This window comes from Notamacropus eugenii, chromosome 4 (genome assembly GCF_028372415.1).
Source record: "Notamacropus eugenii isolate mMacEug1 chromosome 4, mMacEug1.pri_v2, whole genome shotgun sequence".
In the NCBI taxonomy this organism is placed as follows: Eukaryota; Metazoa; Chordata; class Mammalia; order Diprotodontia; family Macropodidae; genus Notamacropus; species Notamacropus eugenii.
Genome location: NC_092875.1, coordinates 366,789,142 through 366,813,426, shown reverse-complemented (window position 1 = coordinate 366,813,426; position 24,285 = coordinate 366,789,142). Strand labels below are relative to the sequence as shown.

At 37.0% G+C, this 24,285-nt stretch overlaps 1 long non-coding RNA gene across 3 annotated transcripts in view; it reads left to right on the top strand.

The window, feature by feature from the left end:
* The first annotated feature begins 285 nt into the window (after positions 1 to 285).
* Positions 286 to 24,285, top strand: part of LOC140501630 (uncharacterized) — a 98,486-nt gene continuing 74,486 nt past the window's right edge. The window contains exon 1 of one of the 3 annotated variants that reach the window (XR_011966274.1): positions 286 to 423. This is a non-coding gene — a long non-coding RNA (uncharacterized lncRNA). The remainder of the gene's footprint in view (positions 424 to 24,285) is intronic. The other 2 variants (XR_011966273.1, XR_011966275.1) reach the window with 2 other exon arrangements.

Here is a 24,285-nt window from a genome sequence, read left to right as displayed (position 1 = left end):
TAATTATATTTCCCCTCTATCCTGTCCTGCTCTCCATTTATTCTATTCTCTCCTTTGACCTGTTCCTCTACCAAAGTGTTTTCTTCTGATTGCCCCTTCCCCCAATCTGCTATCCCTTCTATTATAACCCCCTCTTATCCCCTTCCCCTCTGTTTTCCTGTAGGGTAAGATAAACTTCCATACCCAACTGAACATATAGTTTGTTCCCTCCTGAAGCCAAATCCAATGAAAGGAAGGTTCACTTATTCCCTCTCACCTTCCCCTTCTTACCTTCCATTGTTTGCTCATTTTCCCAGCCAATTACTTGACTTTGGAACTTTGTTAAGTGGAGAGCTCCAGAAGCAGCCTCTGCTTCAGCAGTGGTTGCAGCTGTCCTGAGGCTGAGCTGGGGCTGGGACTGGAACATACTCTGCTCTCAGCAAGGTAAGGGACCTTTCCCACTGACCTTTGAAACTGTCTTTAGCATTTGTGGGTTGAGAAGTAAAGAATCCACAGCAGCCACCAACGATTCAGTCCCCTAAGGCCTGCTTCCGCTCAGTCTGAGCTGGCGTGACCGAACTGCTCTCTGCTCCCAGCCTGGTGTGATAGACCTTTTCCATTGATCTTCCAGATTGTCTTGGGCTAAAAATTTGCTTCAATCTGTCGTTTTGTGGCTTCTGCTGCTCTAGGACATTATAATCATTTTTTACAGATTTATTGAGGGGTTGGGAGGGATAGCTGTAGCAGTTCTCTACTTTGACTCTGCCATCTTGACTCTGCCCCTGCCCTGGAATCCTTTCTTAGGTTCTTAGGGCCTCTTCTCTTCTCCCTCTACTATTCTGCTTTATGATCTCAAAATTCCAATGGATTTAATTATCTACATCTATACTCAAATTTAATTATCTCATCTATTCTCAAATCTACCTTACTCATCTTCAATCTTGCATCTCCAACTGACTGTTGGACATCTTGAATTGAATATCCTGTAGGCATCTTAAACTCAAGATGTCCAAAACTGAACTCATCATCTTTTCCCCAAAACCTTCCCTTCTTCCTAGGCACCCCATTACTGTCAAGATACCACCATCCTCACAGTCAGTCAGGGTCAAAGTCTGGGTGTCATCCTGAAGGGGAAATAACATAAGTCTGGAAGCATAGGTTGTATCCATATTTTGAAAGGCTTTGAGGACAAGTTGAATGGTTTACTTTTTTCTCCCTGGGGGTAATAAAAAGGCATATACCAGTCATTGAGTCAGTCTTGTTTTGGAATAATTTGGAGGGTATCAGTCAGTGGACATGGAGATGGAAGAGTCTGGAGAATGAGTTAGAGTTCAACAAGTTTCAGCAACAAAAATTGGAAAATGATAAAGAGCAATGGGAAGTGAGAATGCCTATCAGATTCCGAGGACCATTAGTAACTCCATTCCAGTAACTGAGATAGAAAGCACAGTGAAACTGGTTGAGGAAGGAGAAATGTGGAGGAGGGCATGAGTATTGACAGGTTTTTTTCCTAGAACTTTGACTATGAAAAGAGTGAGAGGAAGGAGATGATAGTTTGAGGGGCTGGATGACAGTATCAAGTGAAAATTGTTTGTTTGTTTATTTTATAAAGGATGAAGAAACCTGGGAAATTTTGTAGGCCCCAAGAAAGAATCTAATTATTAAGGAGAGACAAAGGTTGAGAGAATGAAGTGAGATAATCAAAGGTACAAACCCCCTTATTGGATGGGAAGGAATAGGGTCAAAGACTGAATCAGAGAGGATGGACATGACAAAGATAAGAGCCATCTCTTATCAGAAACTGGAACAGAGGAGGAGAGAATGGAAGATAATAACCCTTGCTTGGCACTGTCAGAACCCAACGGAATCAACTCTTGGTTTCAGGTTCTTGTAGTCTTTATAGATACAGAAGGTATGTAACCCTAATATAGCGCGATGTTAATTGTGTGTGGAGGGAAGAGTTAAAGATCTTCACCTCCCATTAATAGACCTCAGACACCTTTTGTTAATTTCTAATGAGGCACTGGATCATGAGGGTCATGCCCTCCATCCCTGAAAAGAGTACACATACTCTGAAGCGAGGTTTTGCTTTAGGGCTCATTTTTTGGAAGAAGGTTGGTGCGCCAGATGAGATTCTGGGTAGCTGCTAACTAACGCCCCTCCCCACCCCCATCCTACTTTGAAAATCCAGATGTTAGAGCCTCTCTCTCTGGTAATGATGTATGTATTGCCTATGGTCAGACAGTTTGGAAGCCCTGTCTGTTGGTGCTACTTGTATTTTCTCTGTTGGTATACATGATTAAAGAAGATTGTTGACCCCTCAAAAGTTGCTTTCCTTTTAAGAAATCAGATCTAAGAACATGTGTAGCAGGCCCTTCTGTGTATACTGGGATGCTTACTGCTACATATAGTCACAATACAAGATAAAGTTTTAAGTGCCTCAAAACTGGTCTAGACAATAAATGATATGAAATCAAATGACATAAGTTTTAGGTGGGCTGAAATAGAAAGGGAACATTTCAAAACAAGAGGAAAGACTTAAGCAGAGCCTTATAGAATAGTAGGATTTTTGAGAGGCATAAAATAGTTGGGAGGCCATTCCAGGCGGGAAGAAATAGCTTGAGCAAAGACTTGGAAGTACGAATATGCATGCTACATTCTAGGGACAGTGACTAGACATTAATCCATTGTCATTATAAGTCAATAGCTTATTTAGAGAATTCATGTATGAGAATAAGAAAGGATGTTTAAAAGTTGTTAAGGTCAGTCTATGGAGAGTTTGGGTTATGAAGCTAAGGAGTTTGGATTTTATTCTATAAGTAACAGGAAGTTGTCTAAGCTTTTTCGACAAAGGAATGACATAATGGAAAAGGTATTTCATGGAGATTAATGCCATAGTAGTATAAAGCATAGATTGTTTTGAATAGAGTGAAAACAGTGGGACCAATTAGGAGGCTACTGCAAAAAAGGTGTGTGTATGTATTTATATTTATAGATATATTTATTAGTATATAGATATAGATATATTTATTGGTATATATATATAAAGGATTTGTGAACATATGTATATAAATATACATATAAATATATATTTCAACAAATATACTATGGACCACATTTTATGTATTTATATATTTAACTCTTTTTTCTTTGGTATATATGGGGGGAGGATATGGTATAAATATATGTATATATTTCAACAAATTTATCATAGGACAAATTTTCCATGACAATTGAAATACAAAATCCTCTCCCAAATGCAAGAATTAATCCTCTAAAATAACCTGAACCCTTGAACTTAGCTTTCTAATCTTGAGTGTGTTTATAAGCCCTATAGGACCAATAGCCCTTCAGGAAGAGGCCATATTAGAACAGTGAATTTAACTGTAACCCAGCTGAAGATAATATATGGTAGCAGACTGGTGAGAGGAAAACCACGAGCAGGAAGCAGCCTCTGTCTTTATGCCCTTCTGGGATATTTATATACTCCACTGTGGCCAGTAAACATAACTAGTATGACTTGGATGAAATTTTAATTATACGTGATCTTAATTATTTAACTTGCTGTGGGAAGAGAGAGACGGGGCCATACTGAAGGAGGAAAGGTTCAACCAAGTACAGCTCTTTGTTTTTCTAAGGTCCCCAAAGAAAATTTAGCATTTCAAAACAAGGTCTTTAGGTTTACTGCTTAAGGTAGGAGACAACCATGTAATCTTAGCTACTGTATCTGGACACAGGCTTTGCAATTATTCAGATTTGTCACTGTGTCAGGCAATCAGCTTAAACACATGAAAATGGTGATCTTGCCTTATTACATCTACAGGTACTGGAAAGTACTCCTTTCCTCTCTGATCCTTAATTCTCTATTCTCCATTTTCCTCTAGATAACAGGCATTTATTATTCTATGAACCATGCTAGATGCTGAGGATTCAAAGATGTAGCAGTTTGTAACACATTCCATCTTCATGGAAGACTAAAGAGTCCTGAGGGCTCTTACCAGAGAAATTAAGTCTGTCAGACATCAAAAACAGTACTTTCCAACAGTTCAACATAGAGATGAAACCAAGAGAAATGTCAAGAGACAAGAAGATACTTTTCTTGTGGATCCTTTCTCTTTGGCTGTTGAGACTCACTCTGGAAAGAGATTTCTATTCTACCATTCCATGTTATTATTTCCATGTGGGACATGTAGCCAGCCCCATGGTCCTTAGTTCACCTCTTGCTGCTTGCTGTGGCTTTGCAGTATGAAGGCAGCCTGATTTGGGCACAATAATAGATTAGTAGAGATAGATTTTGAAGCATAGTGGTGACCACATGAAGAAATAGGATAGAAAACAGGTCATGCTGTGAGTGATGTGAGATAGACCAGAGACAAAAAGCAAATATGAATAAGACTGAACTGAACTGGCAGCTTCGAAAAATATCAGTGGAGAGTAAGATGGAAAGGATAATCATTCTTGTTCCTTCATTTTCCTTCAGGGCAGCCTTGCCCTCTCCTTTCCCCCAACAGGATCCAGAAGAGTTAACTCTATTTTTAACTCATTCATCACTTTCAAGTACTTAAAGAGTTTGAACTTCTTTCTAGCTCTCACACCCACTCTGGGAGTGGTAAGGATGGTCAAGATGATCAGTTGCACTCCATGAAGTAGCTATTAACAAGTATCATTCATTTCTTGGTATAATAAAATGTGTGTATGTATATGTATGCAGTGTCAATTGCCCATGTCATAATGAATGTAAAGGGCTGTGAATAAGAAGAGGAGATCCCAAAATCAGGAATGAGGACTTGAGTATGCATGATAGATTTCCAATATTATTAATTTTTAGCATATTTTATGTCACACCCCTAGCTCTATATCGATCCTAAGTCAGTACCATAGGATAAGCCCTGAAGCTTGGGGTAGCATGAGGGGAAGTAGACTAAGAAGTTTTAGGCTGAGTATCCTCTCACAAGCAGTGAACACACTGTGGGTTTAGGGAGAGCCAGCAAATACACACTGAATATCCTTTGACAAATAATTACCCAAAGGATCAGTATATGTGCATAAGAGAATGTCAGAATAATTGAGAGACTTGAGGAGGAAGATATCACTTATATGTCGGGGATAAAAGGAGTGGAGAAGGTAATAGGACAACTATGAAATCTTCATTCATAAAAAAGATGATAAAAGACAAAATAGACTCAGTTATGTAATATGTAACAATGTTTGCATGAACAATATCAATGCAACCAGAATAAGAAGAAAAAGGATGGATTAGAAAATTATTGGGGATAACAATTAGGGAATTCAAGAAAAATTGTGGTACACAAATGTCAGAATAGGGACTGGACCCTAAGATTTCCTTGGTATAGAGAAGTCATTCTATCAGTACAGGTTTGGATCTTCTCTACAACTTGGGGAGAACCAGCAGAGGACCATTCTTGAACACCCTTTGATAATCATTTGACTGGTGGCCCTGGGATTACTGCCATATGGTGCTCAAATTATACACTAAGGCTCTTGTTCCATTAATTAATTGATTAGCTGATAGCCAAGTGTTCTGCAGGTTCCAGGAAGCAAGGAAATAAACCCAATTGTCAAACACAATAGATAATGTTTGTTGCAAATTATTAAAATTAAAATACTCCTTTACACTACCTCACACCTGGACTATTACCATAGGCTACTAGATGTTCTGTCTGTCACAATTCTCTCCCTATTCCAGTCTATCCTCCATTCAACTATCAAAGCAATCTTCCTAAAGCACAGGTCTCACAACAGCAATGCCCTACTCAATAAATTCCAGTGGATCCTGATCACCTCCAGGATCAAATACAAAATGCTGTAGCATGCAAAGCCTTTCATAATCTGCCTCCTCTCCCTCTTACCTTTCCATCTTACACATCTCCATATACACCTTTCAATCCAGTCACAATAGCCACCTGGTTATTCCTCACATAGGACTTTCCATCTCCAAACTCTGGACATTTTCACTGGCTGTCCCCCATGCTTAGAATTTTCTCCCTCTTCATCTCTGCCTCCCAGTTCCCTGACTTTTTCCAAGTCCCAGCTAAAATTCTACTTTCTATGGCAAGCATGTCTTGATCCCACTTAATTCCAGTACCTCCCCTCTATTTATTATCTCTAATTTATCCTACATAATACTGCTTATTTGTGCATAGTTATTTGCATTATTTTATCCCCTATTACACTACAAGCTCCTTGAAAGCTGGTAGTCTTTTTCTTTTCTTCATATCTCCAATAATAAACATATTGCCAATAGTAGGCAATTAATAAATGTTTGTTGACTGACTCGTGTTCTTCCTTTCTGTCAATAGACAGCAAAATACAAAAAAAAATGGAAAGTGACATTTATCATCAGACACAATCACTACTGATTTTGCTTAACTTTTTATGGGGAAGTATAATAGGGGCTGTTTATTGGGGATATGTCAAAATAAAATATATCTTTCTTTCTTTTCTTTGTGTGAGGTTACTTGGTGGTCAGGGGTGGATGGGAGGGAAGAGGATAAAAGATTTAATGAAGGAGTTGGCATCTTGAAAGAAAAAGGAGATTTTAACAGGCACCCGTATAGATAAAGACCAACTCAGGCACCTGAGACATCAGGTATCAGAAAATGGTGGGATAAAGACAGGGAACAACAAGTCATTCATTGAAGATCCAATATAATACATGGTTAGGCTTGAAGCCGGATTATGAAGGGCTTTAATTATCATGCTGTCTCCTTTTTGTTCTCTTTCTCATCTATTCTTCTTTACCTGTCCACATTCACCTCCACTGTCAGAAAACTAGATGAGTCTGCATGAAGCAGGAGCTCAGTGTTGACTGACTGATTGACAGCAAGAACTCAGGTCAGGGACACAAGCCACTGCATTGAAAGGAACAGTATGTCTCAGTGATGCATCAGCTCAACATTCACATCCCTTTTATACACCAGGCTGAGATATCACTGATGTCAGCACTTGTTACAGCACTATTCGTTCAGTTATCACAATGCCCTTCGGTGGGCCCTTTCAGCTGTATAATTATACCCAGGAGACACATAATTTATATTAGTTTCAGTGGCCCTGCAGCATCATTGCTATAGCCACACAAAGTGTAGGACAGGGGCTCCTTAAGCTTTTTGGTGTCACGAATCTCTTTAGCAGACTGTTAGAGACTATGGTCCCTTTCTCAGAACAATGCTGTTTTTTATTATAATCGAAGGAAATGCTAACTTTCACTTAGAAGTTAATAAAAACTAACATGTAACTTTTCCATCTTAGTTCACAGCACCCCTGAAAACTTTCCACAAACACTTTAGTGGTCTGTAGATCCCAGGTTTAGACCCATTCATGTAGCATCTTCAATCAGTTGTTTGCCAAACACTCATAATCTTGCTAAGTTCCATGGAAGACAGAGAACAAAAAGACATAGCCCCTACTACTGAGGGGTGTACAGTCAAAAAGGGAAAAGATGTACACAAATAATTTTCAAACAGGTTAAAATGTGACCAAGTGCCACCTGAAAAGTACGAAATTTTACAGAAGTTAAAAGAAGAGAGAGATCATTTCGATCTGGGGTAATTAGAGAAATCTTAACTAGAGTCGATGGCATTTGAGCTGAGATTTAAAGGGTAGACTTTCTCATCTGTGAAATGAAGGAATGATGCTTGTACCATCGACTATAAAGGAAAGGACTATGTAAATCGTAAATTACCTTATAAATGAGAGTTATTAGAAAAATAAGCATGAATTACTTGAGTGGATCCATCCCTGCTGCCTACATATCTGCTCATATCTCTCACATCCTCAGAAATGTTCATTTGCCTCTTCTATCCCATCAAACTATTTTCCTTTATTTCTCCTCTCTTTGACAACTGTACTACTAGAAAAAAATCTGTCTACACTCTCCCCTCTCTTCACATCCCTTTATAACTTGATTTCTAACCCTATCATTCAACTACAACTTCTTCATCAATGCTAAATCCAATGGCCTTTTCATAGTGCTCATTCCTTCCATCTCTGAAGCATTTGGCACCATTGACAATCCTCTAGTTACTCTTCCTTTCTGGTTCTTCATACATTGTTTTGACATGGTTCTTTCCTAGTTGTCGGATCTCTCCTCCACACAATCTCTTTTGCTAAGTCATGTTCCAATCCTCTGTGTGACTGTATGCCAAAGCTCTGTCCTAGGTTCTCTTTTATTTTCTCTCTATAATATCTTTCTCTAACTCATTTCATCACCCTAATCTCTTTCCTGAGTTCTAGTTATATACATTACATATATTCAACTGCCTGCTAGACATTCAATAGAAATCTCTAATTCACCGTGCCTGAAAGAAAACTAATTATTTTTCCCCTAAATCCACATCTCTTCCAACCTTCCTTTTTCTTTCAAGGGTACCACTATTCTTCTATCCCCCCACCCCCCGTTCATTACCTAGGAGTCATCCTTGACTCTTTTCTCTTACTCACCCCCACTCTCCCCATGTGTGTGAAGTTTTGTCAATTTTACTTCTATAACATCTCCCCCATCTGGTCTGTAAATTCCATTTATACTACAACTACACTTATCAAACTTCTTACTGCTTCTAACCTTGACTTTTGCAAGAGCCTCCTAATTGAGCTTCCTGCATCCAGCCTCATTACTCCCCCAACCCACCTTTCTCACAACTGCCAAATTGAAATTTCAATTATTTTTCTATATTTTGTTGATAACTTTCTTTGTAACACTAATCTCCAAATATGTTCTTCTTCCTTTCTCTTAACCAGAGCGTCAGCCCTTGAAACAAATAATAAAAGAGGGAGGGAAATGGTTGATTAAAACATCTACTGAATATATACAAAGTGTGGTACCCATAGTACCAATCTCTACAAGGAAAGGAGGGAGGTGCATTTTCTCATCCCTTCGTTAGATCCAAGCCTGGTCATTATAATTACATAGCATTCAGTTTTGTTTTGTTTTTGTTATATATTTGTTCTTCAGATTTATACCGCTTTAGTCATGGTGCACGTGACTGCACTTTGTATCCATTCAAATAAGTCTTTTCTGCTTCCCAGTATTTTTCAAATACTTAATTTCTTGCAGTATAGTAATATTCCATTGCCATTTAGCCATTTCTTTAGCCATTTCCCAATCTCTAGACCTCTACTTTTTTTCTAGTTCTATATTACTATTAAAAAAAACTGCTGCTATAAGTATTTTGGTGTCTATGGGCCTTTTTCCTTCTGACCTTTGCCCTCTTGGGGTATATGCTTTACTCTAAGATCTCTGAATCAAAGGGTAGGGACATTTTAGGCATCTTCTTAGCATAAGTTCAAATTGCTTTCCAGAATGGCTGGACCAATTCACAGTTCCATCAACAGCGTAGCTATCAGACAGTCCGCCATTGACTATTCCCATCTTTTTTCATCTTTGCCAATTTGTTGAGTGTGACATAAAATATTAGGGTTGTTTTGATTTTCATTACTCTTATTATTAATGATTTGGAAAAGTCTTTCATATTATTAATAATTTCCAATTCTTTTAAAAGCTGACTGTTCATTCCCTTGAAAGAGCTTGGGAATTGGATAGCAAGTCAGACCTAGAATTCAAAATGGAGTTCTACTACAGACTGTTAGCTCCCTCAAGTCAAGGACATTTTTTCATTTTGTCTTGGTTTTCTGCTACTTAGCATAGTTCCTTGCAAAGCACAAATATTTACTAAATGGTTTGAGAATTTGAATGGATTGAGATGCTACGGTAGAGGAAGAGGGGAGGGGATCAACAAACTGTCTTCCCAGGCACTAGTATTTATTCTTCAAAGTATCTTATAGGTTTTAATTGAAAAGACTTGGAGGATTAGAAAAGAAGCAAACCAGTCTTTGTCTCTGAAAATTCAGTGGTTTACTTTGATAGAAAATAATGAGTAGAGAGGTGAGGGAAATCATATCTAGGAAGAAGGTGTAAACATGTCTCTACAAGATCAATCCAACAGAAAGAATTTCTAGGGGTGTTTCCTCCCAACCATAGGAAAATATAAGGAGAACAAATTCAACAGACCACCTCTCCTAATGCCTAATTGCTGTCTGAAATGTTCCAACCCGGAAGTGAGATATTGACCCATTTTCCAACTGATTTTGACCAACGTAAGAAGAAGAGACAACAAACTCTCTTCAAGTGGTTTCCACACTGAAGAAAGGAAGTGGGGACATCCAGGGTCCTTTGGAATGATCTCAAAAAGAAAATATCTCTTTATTGTATTGATGATCTTGATAAGTCAAAAAGATTCATAAAGGTGATTAAAAGAAGACAGGTTCAGAAAAAAAATAACATGGGTTTTTGTGAAAGGATGAGCCCAAAGCTTGAAAAGGGTTTGTTAGTTATCCATACATAATAAAAACTGGGATGTAAGTAGGTAGGAGGAAGATACCTGTGCTAAGGTGTGTTTCCAAGGTCTTTTCCCCTTCCCACTCATTTGAATGAGAACTTTGAAATTGAAAAACTGGGGGACCCTGAACCTCAGAACCCTCAGCAGTTTGCTGGAAGAACAGACTCTACTAGGTATAGTTTAGTGGATAGAAATTAAGCAAGGAGCTTCAAAGATTTGTTAGCCCTAAGCTAGAGAATTATTTCTTATGGAAACAAGCTGCAGTGACCAGGAAATACAGATCAAAATACAGAATTAAGCCAGAGGGTACTAGTTATTTGGTAGTGGCCCAGCTATGTATTCCAGAGAGTGTGACTCCTAGGATAGGGCCTTGCCTTCTGGACAGTAGGCCTTTTCTGATCAATGCCCTGAAACAAAAAGACAGACTATACCTAATGAGGGAAAATCCTGGAAGGACTGATTGGTTTGTTCTATTTTGTTCCTAATAATTTTGGTGGAGTATTTAGGGGGGGGGGCATGGGGGAGTGGGGGAGAAACACAGTTCCTTTTCCCCTCTTGGTCAAATGGCTAGTTTTTCTAAAGGCTTTGAAAAGGCATGGGGCTTCAAACTAAAAGATCATGGTAGAATCAATTCTTCCTATCACAGAGAAGTAGAACTCAAGCTCAGGACTGTAGCTGAAGCCGGAAGTTAGAAGTAGAAGTAAGCTCCACAAATTCATGTCCCTTGAAGCCATCTCTGGCACTGACCATAGGGTCAGCAGAGCAACACAGCTATATGAGATCAACAGGGAGTAGAGCCCCATAGAGACTATATATCCAGGTGAAATTGTATATTTAATAAGGACAGTATATCATGCAAAACCAGTGAGAGCAAGTTCAGTGGAAACCACATGATGATATCACCAGAAGATATCTGAAGCCCTATAGTATCAGAAGAATGAATTACCCATTCATAAATGTGTTTCAACTATGTGTGTGTGTGTGCGAGCGCTTACGCTAAATGTATCTAATCTTCCCACTGTGGATGTGGTTATTTTGGGGATAGTATGCCCCTGGTTAATCCATAATTTATTGCCACTTATCTTTTTGTGCCATTTCATTAAATTCTTTTGCATTAAACTAATTGAATCCTCTGGATGACTAGCAAAGGTAAAAATGTTGGTAGAGTTCATGAGCCAAGGTTTTTAAGTGATTGCAGATGCACTGGGAAACTTGGGGTAACCACATGGGAATGGTTTGAGGCTCACATGTGACTTAGGAGCAAAGTAGGTTAAGTTTTCAGTGTGAGAAGTTATACCTCCGAAATCCACAGACACTCCATATCAAGGCTTGATTTATTATTTAACTGATTGCCTAGACTTGAAAAAGTGATGGAGAAAATGTTAATAATTCTGATTAAACTTAAAAGTATATATCATATATAAATTTTTTTCTCCTAGAGAGCTGATTGCCAAATATTTACTAGCATACCTCTGGTTAGGGACCATATTCGTATAAATCATATTTTCTACATTCATGTCACAAATTCCAAGATAATATGAGAGAAGTTTTCCACTTATCATAATGATCTGAAGTGGTAGATAGAAGGAAAATGCTTTTTAGTTTCCTTTCTGTACAATAAATTCCCAATCAGAGTTGAGACACGGAGATTTTTCACCCTATTTCACACAAGGAATCTTAGGAAACATTACTTGAAATGGGAACCAAAGCCAAACTTTCTAATCCATTTCATCACCTGGTCACTCAGCCATGCTAGCCTTCAAAATCCCGAGAACTCTTTGACCTCAAATTCAGTGACTGATTCCTCTAATGTAAACTGTCTTGTTCAAATATGAAGGCTCTAAGCCAAGGATTTGATTTTCAATTTGAAGCAAAGACACTAAACCAACAACCTACACTTTGAGAAAGGCATAAAAACTCCATTCCAATCAATGGAAGCTGCTTATGCATCTCTGGGGACTGATTCACCCTTTGCTGATTTAAGATCTTATATACAATAACCCAGGAGAGAGGTATTACATGAAAGCTTATCATGGCAACAGCTGAATGTAAAATACAATACAATAAGGAAAACTGGCTACTAAGTTCTTGGGAGCAGCACTGCTCTATGACAAACAGCCAAAATTTAAGCCAGCCAAATTTCAATTCATTTATTTGAATCCATGCTTCAATCCATGAAGCAGACAACATGTAATACAAATCACACCACAACTCTTGCCCTGGAGAACTCCCTACTATACTGGAAGTCCTGAGTAGAGCAACAGGATGAGGGTTGGGGAAAGAGAGTGAGAAGTGGAGGTGGGAAATCAGCATCGGCAAAACTCCCTGCATATTTTTCAAATAGGGTGTTCAGTCATGTCTGACTTTTCATGATCCCATTTGGGATTTTCTTGACAAAGATACTGGAGTGGTTTGCCATTTCCTTTTCCAGTTCATGAGGAAACTGAGGCATATAGGGTTAAGTGACTTGCTCAGGGTCATACAACTAGTCTGAGGCTGAATTTAAACTCAAGTCTTACTGACTCCGGGCCTGGCACTCCATTCACTGAACCAGTTCAAGATATCACACACATTTTCAGCCTGCCAAATATTTCCATTAGCTTTCTCATCTTGTTGTGTTTACCTTTACAGAGAGGCAATATAAATAAAGATTGGTTAGGATTGTTTCATTTCATCGAGGGAATTAAGAGAGATATTCATTCAGGCAAATGATTCCTCTTCTGAATGAAAAGGATTCAGGCATTTCATTCTCCTTAAAGTGTTGACTTAAGGAATTTCAATGTTGAATTCAAGGAATCTGTGACTATGCATCAAGACCAGCCCTTCTGTGGTTCTCAAAATGTGGTCTTTGCACTCCTAGTGGGAAGGAGGGGTCCCAAGATCCTTTAAAGGGGTTTCTGGGGTCAAACTGTTTTCATAATAATAATGAAGCATTATTTTCCTATTAAAATGTTCCTCATTTTTCCAACTACATATATATGTGAAGTTGAATTTTTCCTCATATACTTCAACCAAAACAATATATTGCAACAGACTGAATGCAGAAGTAGATAATGAAAATCCAAATGTCTTCTATAAAAGCTGCTGTTAGAAAATTGCTCTGTGTGTGTGTGTGTGTGTGTGTGTGTACATAGACATATATGTTTTAAGACACTCAGCGCACTATTTTTTTGTTTTGGAAAAATTATTTTTCATTCAAATATATTAATGTATAACTGGTTTATTACTTTTGTAAATGAATTAATAAACATTTTAAATGTATCATTTAATTTCTAATATGGTAAATATTAAGAGAAGTAACCTATATAAGCAAAAGCTCCCTGGAATCCTCAATAATTTTTTAAGAGTTCAAAGGCTTTCTGACACCAAAAAATTTGAGATCCATTGTTTTATGGGATAGCTTGCAACTTATCCCTGCTTTTTTCATCCCATGAGCTTTTTTGCCTATAACCTACTAGAAAGCCTTCATAAAGAATATGTACTGGAGGTTTTCCCTTTGCCACTTGTCATTTCACAGGCACTAGTGTACCTTATAGACTGTCCATACATCATCTTTCATTCTTGCTGCAGGATTGGCCTATCTCCTTTCATAAATTTCTGATCTGCTTTTGATTTCTCTCACACAACTTTGTGCATGAAGCTAAGTAATATCCTTCAGCCTAAGTGTGACTACAACTTAGCTTTCCTTTGGATTTTTGCATCACCTGAAATCCTAATTCTTTAGAAATTTTGAATGAGATCTATAGCTACTAGAAGAATATTGGTGTTAAAAAGACCAGGGTTTGTTTCAGAACCACTCTGCGTCATTGAGAAAGCTTTCCAATTTACCAGATGCAAACTAACGCCTGTTCAATCCTAGGTCCAGTTTATTGTCCATCTTAACTGGCTATCCACAGCATATATGTACCAATGGCCCAATTGAATGGGTTGCCCATTTGAAAGCAAAGTCTGGCCAAAAAAAAAGTATTCTTCATTATTTGTTATTCCTGTTTATAATGTAAGACCAAAGTCTTTTTTAGTTGATGTGGAGTCTCCTGGGATTTGAAATCATCAGCACAATGTTATCTTCAAACGGAAACATTTGAGGAACCTCATAATCAGTAGACAATCCTTTTTTCCATATGGAATCTGTACTAGATATTCTACATGATAGTGCTAAAGGTACATTAGGACCTATAAAACTAGGGATATAAATTTTAAAAAAAGATCTGGAATAGGTATTAATAGCTTTTTCTGCCCCCTCTTTCAGGAAAAGGGTCATTTTTTTTTTCCTTTTTAGGGATATTTTCACTATTTTAGACTATTGAGTTAACCTTCTATACCCAATTTAATAGGTACTGGACCTATGATTTCATTGGTATAGGAAACTCCCAGGTAAGGAAATCCTTTCTACCCATTCAAGTCTAAACTCTATATTAGGCTCTACTACTTGATATCTACATGGCTGGGCCGAAAAAAAAATACTGGATTAGCAGTCAGAGGACCTAGTTCAAATCCCCACTTGGCCCCTTACCTGTGTAACTTTGACCACGTCTCTTTAACTCTCTGTGCTACAGTCATGTGTCTGATGAGAAGCTTATGCAGCCTATCAGACATTATTAAAATAGAGAACTTTTCACTGATAAATATTAGCAACAGCATATTGATAGTGTTGGTAATAGCATTTTTTGTGCGTGACAGAGGTTTCTAATAGAAAAGGTATGACCAGAGGCATGTGGGCCACAGAGATGCGTCTCCCAGTCTCTCCTCCCTGCCTATCACTTTTCATACCCTCTTCTCCTCTGAGGCCTATCTTTGGGCAGAATGACAGGAAGCAGGCTCCCTTCTTCTACAAGTGCATCCATTAGACCATCAGGGTGCCACCCGGACACCTCAGCTCTCTGACAAGTTTATTGCACTTGAGTAAATCTTCAACCTCTTGTGACCTCTCATCAGAGGTCGTAGCAGTGTCCTTTCTAGCTCACACATTGTGGCACCTACAAAATCCAGAGTGAAGTAGTATAGGGTCTCTACACAAGTATATAGAAAAATGAAACATAACCAAATAAAGGTAACTGTAGGCTTTAACATTCCCTGAGGATTCACTGTGCATAAAGTTAAATTGGCAATTTCATTGTTAAACTACTGTTAAAGGCTTAGTGGTTGCCCACTGAAAGGCGAAAAGGGAAGAAAAAAATCTTTCATAAATATAATTATTAGATTGGCTTAGTAGCACAGCATATAATTATATAGAAGAAAATTACCTAGGCCAGGAAGCAGAAAGTGATAATGACCAGCCTACCTTTTTCTGGTTACCCAGCAAAATTGAAATCCTCAGCTGCCAAACCAGGTTCTTTTCAGAAGTGCTACAGAATAACTCTAAAGTATGTATTGTCTGTGCCAGAAAAAATATAATCCTGGACTCCCTATGCAGTCAGTATGTATTGGCAGTATACTTATCTTGTCAAAATCCAGGCCAACTATATTACATTTTAGGTTTGCTCAGTCTCTCCTTCACTAAGAAAAACAATACACATGCAACTTTAAGAAGTTCTTGGAAAATCTTTTATCTCATAGCACACCTAAGGTCTAGGGCATTTAGGCAAAAGAGGATAATGGAAAAGATTAAAGACTTTGTCCTTTAGAGTGAAAAATATTTTTAATAACAAGAATATTTCTGTGCTATAAAATCCCATAATGTGTAACAGTTAAGGACAACAAACTGTCCTTTTTAGAAAAAAATCCACTTGAAAGACAGCTAAAGATTTAAGCACATAGTAGGTAGAGAGGATTTCTCAATAGCTAATCTCTATCTCACCAACCAGTTGTGAGATTTTTCAAAGCTGCTTAATTCTTCTTGGCCTCAGTTCCATATCTGTAAAATGGTATGCTACGGTTAAGACCATCCACCTTTCAAAATCGCATCACACTGTCCTACCAACTTTATGGAACATAAAATATATTCCTGAGGCCTCAATGATTTTCTGCTTTCTAACAAAGGAAGGACAGACAAATTCAACTAGTTTATTATCTCTATTTTTTTAATGTCAAATATAATAAGATTAAATTTTGTTCAGCAGCTTTGTCCTTGACCTCCTCTTCTTTCTCTATATTCTCTCTCATAACTTCAACACAGAAGACTTTCAATTGTGTATATGAAGCTCCAGCCTCTCCATCTTCCTCACTCTTATAAATCTCCTTCTCATTCTTCAGTAATAGTGGGAGAATAACAGAGAGAGAACTAGGAGGTGCTCAAAATCATACACACACACACACACACACACACACACACACACACACACATACACACATACACACACACACACACACACACACACAAAAACCATCCACAAGCATTAACTTAGCTATTGGTACTCTAAACGTGAGATCTAAGTCCATTGGCCATTAAGTGAATACATTATGATAGGAACTGAATCAGATTGATTTTTGACATATTTGCTATAAATAAAACAAAAAGACAAAAAGAAGTTGCAACCAAATGGGAAATTCACAAAGCAATAGACATCATCACTATAATCTACCTTCCATTTATCTTGTATGTGATTTGTATTAATATCTCTGGGTAATTTTTTTCCTCCGTTAGAATATTAGCTCCTTAAAGGCAAAGCTATTTCATTTTTGTCTTTGGGTTACTATCACCAGAATCCTAGCACTTAACACTTAGTAGGCACTTAATAAATTATTATTTAATTTAAATGGATTGACAAGTTGCCATTTCCTAAAAATTCAACGGAAGTAAACTGAATGCCACAACAAGCAGGCCCCCAGATTCTAGAAACTACTTAAGCCCGCGCACATATGATTTTCTTATCAATCTGAGAGAGTCACAAAGGCAAATACCAGTTTATTCATAAGGTGGTGTGACACTACCAATAGTATTGCATTATGAAATCAAAAAAGCACTGAAAAGAAAAACAAACCTAGCTAAGCAAAGTCACTCCAAGACACATAGGAATGAAACTCAAAAAGAGACAATGAAAATGAAAAACATTAGAAAATATCTGAAAAGACATTTATAACAAATCTATTAACCACCAATCATAAGGGAGTCACCACATTTATATTCTAATATCACAGTTCTTGATTTGCTGCACATTAAAAGTAGAAATAGTGCTAAAGCAAAGATGAGAACAGCTAGACTAGACTAAGCAGGCCTAGAGTGGGGTAATGCTGAAGATGACATTATTTTGAAGGTACTGAAGGATTGATTCTAAAGGTATCTTAAAGAAGGGAAGATTCTAAAGGTTTGGGGGAGGAAAATCTCAAGATTTATCATAACAACTAAAGATAGCTAAAAAAATTAAAAATTCCTAACCCATCTACCTACATTCCTAGCTCTCCAAAAGTTTTATGAAAATTTACACATGCATCCTTGAAAAACACATAAGAAAAAAAGTAAGCTTTTTCAACTGATATTCTACAATAGACCACTTCTTTATAGTGACACAATTGCTAGAAATATGTAGAGAACTCAAGATCTCACTGGTTTATTGCTTATTGAAAAACTGTTTTCTTTGATGGAGCAAAATGATACTTTAATGACTCTTCCAACAGGGGAAAGATTCCTTGGAAGACTCAACAACAGAGATAAATGTTTAATCCCTTTGATTATTAATATCAAGTGAAACATAAAACAAAAAGCTATATGCCTGCCAAAGATATTTGCCACTAACATGGAGAATGTTCGGTTCACAGCCTGAACAGAAGAGGGATTCTCTAAGATGCTTTTGTTTGTGGATGACGTTGTGTTGATTGCTTCAAGTCAGGAAGTGTTGCAGAATCTCCCAAATAATATCCATAATCTTACAAAAGAGCTCATCCTAATTCTCCACAAAGGAAAAAAACAGATAGGTGAAGAATACTCATTACCCAAACTATGATGTAACATTAGATGGGTAACCCATAGAGCTGACTCCCAGACACAGAGGATCATCTCTTTAACCAATATATTCTTCTAGGGCTGATTCATGGCTGCAAGTCATAGTACTATGTACTCCAAATAATCAGTTTGGAGTCATCTAAAGGACAAAGGAAATGTTGGGCATGAGTGGATTATAACACAATACCAACCAAGAGTTTTGTGAGAGAAACAACAGAAATTATGTCATCTAATCATCATGTGGTGAGACAAAGGGGTAACTTGCGGAGAGTGTGTGCTCCATTTTAATTCACCCAGCGTTAGGAGACCTAAGGAAAGGCCCTGACCACATTGGGTAGACCTTACTGGAGCTACCCAGGAATTAAAGGCTTGGATGAATTTCAATCTGCATGGTTGTAACTGGAAGACCCACATAGTAAAGATCATAGATCTCATCAAAATATCAAAGGAAGTTTTTAGTAGGGCACCACAAAACCCTCTATAATTTTTAAATGCAGTCAGAAGAGTGTCACATATTTTCATAACTCTTTATGTTGCTAAAAGATGTCCAGCAAATGGTATTTATGAATATCAACTTTTCCTTAAAAGTATTCTGTTAGTTGGGTCTCCCGGGGCCCTTTTTGCAGTTCATGACTTCCTAAACTAGAAGAGGGCTATTGCAATTTCTCAGTTGTAACTAACTATGTAATCTTGGGCAGGACACCTATACTCCAGGAGCTTCCATTTCCAAATCAGTTAAATAAAAGGGTTGGAGTAAAGAATCTTTACTTAATCTTGTCTCAAGCTCTTGGGTAATGTTTCTTGGATTCCAAAAGTATTTTAAAGTGTGAGGTCTTATCTATCTTCCTGGCATACTAAGGAAGACTAAAGGAAGAGATACAAACTATAATTTGTCTCACAGTAAAATTATATGGGAGTTAGGGAGAAATAATCGTATAATGGAATCCATTAATTGCCAGTTGCGTGCTAAATAAAAAAAAATTGTTTGTTCATGGGAGGAAAGAGGAACAAGGGGAGAGGAATAAGCCTTGTTTAATAAGGAAATCTGCTTCCTCATAATACTAAGGGATATGCTTAAAACTGAAAGAAAAATTCTATCCATGGGGTAGGGGAAAGCATCTCATCCACCTTGCTTTAATTGATGAAATATCATTTATTTTATGTGAGGTGAGGAGTTACCAATATCATTAAGATATACTCATGAATTAGCTCTTTAGTAATCACTTCCTTTATTCTTTTTTAAAATGTACCAATGGAAATTATATAATGAGTACTTTTTCCAAGGAGGTAGTTGTAGGTTGGGTTAGTCATTACCAATGACATGAGGTCATTGGTAGACTTTGGGTGTTTTGTTTTTGCATTTCCTTTTTTAAAAAGGAGTTAACCCTATAATTAAAGGTTCTCTGAGGACAGAGGCACATTATACATGCATGTTGCTCTAAATTTTCCCCTAAGATTGAATTTTGGCTTCCTTAAAGTTATATACCATTAACTTCAGCTTTGCTGCAGTATCCCACAACTTGCTTCTTTAATTTCTGGAAACTTCTCCAAAATGAAATCTGCTCAAAATAAAAAAAAAAAATTCCTGGAGATCATTCCAACAATTTTGTTGTTGAGTTGTTTTCATCATGTCCATGGATCTTTATGACCCCATTTGGGGGTTTTCTGGGCAAAGATACTGAAATGGTTTGCCACTTCCTTCTCCAACTCATTTTACAGTTGAGGAAACTGAGGTAAATAGGGTATCTGAAGCTAGATTTGAACTCATGAAAATGAGTCTTCCTGATCCCAAGCCTAGTTGCCCAATTCCAATTTTAACCAAATCTTAATTTTACAAAGTTTTCTATGTATGCTATTTTATTTAATCTTTATTAAAGCCTTGCAAGAGATATGCTATTATTATTCCCATTTTACAACTGAATAAAATGGAGATTCAAAGAAACTAAGTGATTTGCCCAATTACTACTTTGAGGTACAATTTTCTCCCTTCTAGTTTAGTTTTCAACACTATTTTCAGCTACTGATTGCTTTTTTCAATATCAGTTTAACATGTCTTAATCCAACTTCTGGTTAAAATTATTACTGGATGTGGTCTAGTCATATAATCTCAGATTTGAAAAGCATTTTAAGGGTAATCTACATCAACCCTAAAGTTGATGTGGGAATCTAAACCATCTCTAACAAGTAGCAATCCACTAATGGCTTGAAAAGTTTCTTTAATGGAAAACTCATGGCTTCATGACAAAAACAATTCTTTATTCAGATAATTTTAGTGATTAGAAAATTTTTCTCATTTTGAATCAAAATTTGAGCCCTGTAACTTCTACCCATTGACGCTAGTTCTATCTTAGAAAGAAATGCTGAATAAATTGAATCTCTTCCATATGATAGTCCTTCAAATGATGAAGATTGTTTTCATGTGTCCCCTTATATCTTTGTTTTATATATTTGTATCTTCTCACCTGATCTTGACTTATTGCTTAGATCTCTGATCTCACCAGTGTGATTACTCCTTCCATCGATCCTTATCATAGCCCATTCATGCCTTCACATTTTATGTGATTCCTGTTCACATCTTTCTGTAAACTTTTCACAGAAGATCCTCACAACATGTCTCTTGTTCTTCTATTATTTCCTGGATACCAGTGCAGCACATAAGATGCATGTCAAAAATTCTCTTACTCTTGAACATGGCCAATCAACATTCCTTTAATGGTCACATATTTTCATGACGATATCTTTTATTCCAGGGTTTTAATTCCATCTTAATATTGTCTGAGCTACCTTTTACAATTTGAATTATGTCTGTGCTGAACTAAAATATGAAATCAAAACATGACTTGAGCATAATACATCATCAACCCTGGATAACAGGCTATCCCCTTCTTGCTTTGTTTTTTGTTCCAAATATAGCTTTAATAAACTTTTTTGTTATCCTTAATATTTTCAGTAGACCTTAGTTTCTTCTGGGCATTAGCCTTCCTAACAATATTCTTATAGGTTGATTATACTTTTATATTAATAATAACAATTATCATTATTAATTCACAGTTATATCCCCCTTCTTTCCATATTTTCTAACTATTTTTCTAAAATGTGAGCACACTGGAGATCTCCCTGAAGAGCCATTTCAACCTCTAGAGAGAGCATCAGTGTCTGCCAATAGAATGCAAGCACAAGCTCCCTTAAGATCACAGACTGTTTTCATTCCTGTCTTTATATCCCCACAGCTAACAGTTCCAGGCATAATGTCGGTGCTTGGTAAAAGTTTATTTAATGGACAAATGACTGAATAACTCATTTTCTTACTCATTAGGTTCATTTGGTATTGTGTTGTCAGATTTTTATGGATGAACATCTCCCAACACACCTGAGTCATCTTCTCCTTTAGATTCTGAAGATACAGGAATATGTTTATTATTGAATACTTATCTTGGAGTAAAGAAGACTTGGCTTCAAAATCCTACTCAGATATTTATTAGCTATGCGACTCAAGAAAAATCACTCAAGATAGGCATGACAATAGCAACTAGCTCACAGGATTGTTTTAAAAGTCAAATGATAGAATAGATGCAAAGAACTCGACATAACTTCAAAGCACTATATAATTAGAAAATATGCATCATCCCTCTGATATTTTTGACAACCATTTTCTTGCTAATTCTAAGACTTTAGGCAAGATTTTGAAGCTTTCTGAGCCTCAGTTTCTTTATCTGTAAAATTGGGGAAATAACATTCACACTACCTACCTCACAGCGCTGTTTTGAGGAAAGTACTTTATAAATCTTAAAGCACTGGAAATGTTTGTCTTGGATAAGAGAAATAAGGCAGGTAATTAAGAGCAGACTATTAATGTACCTTGAAAAAATATACTCATGTAAGGAAATTCAGGAACCAGACAGAGGATAGAAATATGCCTCATATTTGTGAAAGATCAAGAGACCAAAAAAGAAGTGATATGATCATTAAAATACGTTCCAGACCACCTGAACAGATAGTGGAAATAGATCAGAAGTTAAAGAAACATAAACTTGACAAAGAGGCATAATATTATATTGATGGGGAATTTAGTTACCTGGACTTCTGGAACTCTCTGAATAAAAAGCAGAATAATTAATAATTTATTGATTTAATTTAACAACAATTTTATCCTCCAAAATGTGGAGGGACCAAGGAAGGGAAATCCTTTAATGAATCTTATTCTTACCAGCAAGGTGACACAGGTTGTTGTAGTAGAAATAATGGGAACATTGGAGGAAAGTAACAAGTTCATGTTAGAATTTGAAATAGGTGGTAAGGTGGTGTAGTGGATAGAGTACTGCCCCTGGTCTTACTTGACACTTTCTACCGGCATAGCCATGGGCAAGTCATTTAATCCCAACTGCCTCCCAAAAAAAATTTTTTGATAGAGAAAAAGAAGTTAGGAAAAGTCTGGCCTATACCCTATATTCTGGAAGGTATGATTCTAAAAGGTCCCAAAAAGGGATGGGTAATATCTCATAGAATAAAAATCTATAGCAGAAATCATCTCCATGAGGGCTATGAAACTGTGAAGATATCAAGAAATAACTGCACTGAACAAGAAAATGGAGAATTATGGGAATATCCCAATAAATTTAGGATGAAAAGGTGCATCTAAAGATAAAAGCAAGCTTGAATAATGGGAGAGGAATATAAAAGCATGATCTAGAACCACAAGCCCAGGATCAAGTCCTAAAACTCAAAATAAGCATGAGGAAATCTAAAGACCACAAAAGGTTTATGGTTTTGTTTTTTGTGCTAGCAATACTGGGGAAATGAGGAGGTTCAAAGAAGAAATATCACTACTGCTCAGCAGGAATAGGAAGATAATACTGGATGACAAAGCAAAGGCAGAGTAGTCCGTTCCTATTTTCTGTTTTTCGTTTCTCTGGTAAAGAGAATAATTTCTGGTCTGCAAAGATGGGAAGAAAACAATGCACAACAGGAAATTCCCCAGACTAATAGTGACTTGGTGCCCAAAAGTCCTAAGGAGAAATTACAAGAGTACACAGCAGCTTTGGTGAAATCAAGCAATAGATATGAGTTATGAGTCACTGTTAGTGATCTTTAAAAGACTGTGGAGAATGGGAGAGCTACCACAAGATTAGTCAATGACAAGCATTGTTTGATTTTCAATAAGGCAAGAGAATTTAGTCTACAGACCATTTGTTCAGTGAGTATATTTCAATTCCTGGTAAAAAAAAAAAAATTGAGCCAAATTCTTATGTTACAGAATCATTAATTAAGTTACACAGTCATAGAATTTTAGAAGTCATCTGAGCCAGTCTGTACATGAATAGGTCTCCCTCTCATAGCGTACCCCACAAATGAACTTACAGACTTGTTTGAATACTTTCTGTGAGGGAGAACCCAGTCATTCCCCCCAAATCATCTCTTCTTCAAACTGAAAATTCTGAGTTCTTCCAACCAATAATAGAGCATAGTCTCCTATGTCTTCACCTTCCTGGTTGACCTTCTCTTACTCAGCTTGTCAATATCCTTCCTAAATAAGTGACACAATGCTCAGATCAGGGCACAGCACAGCAAGATTATCACCTTCCCCATTTTGGACACTAGTCCTCTCAATGCAGTCGAACATTTTTTAACATTTAGCCTTCAGATTTTTTTATATTAATTATTGTCTGTCCATGTCTCTTCAATCCTTGAGGAACTAATGTTTTTTTACGTATTCATAGAATTTTACATCATCCCCAACCTCCTTCCCCAATAGTCTGTTCTGCTCCTTCATCATACTGTGGAAGAAATATTGTATTTTTGAAACCATGCTGGTAAATACAAGCTGTAATAGGTTGTACAAATAAGAAAGGCTTTGGGTATGGGGCTGTTGATACCCTGGGCATCTGTCTTACAAGACATTCATCTAGGCTTACCACCAACAGGAAAGTTACCTTACCGTCATTTTGATCTCAGCACAGAAGGGTTGAAATCTACATTTGCACAAGGAATATTAAAACTAGTGAAAATTCATGTTATTTGATAATCGTCATAGAGTCATGAAAAATAAATGTATGTTTCAAAATTGGGGATTCA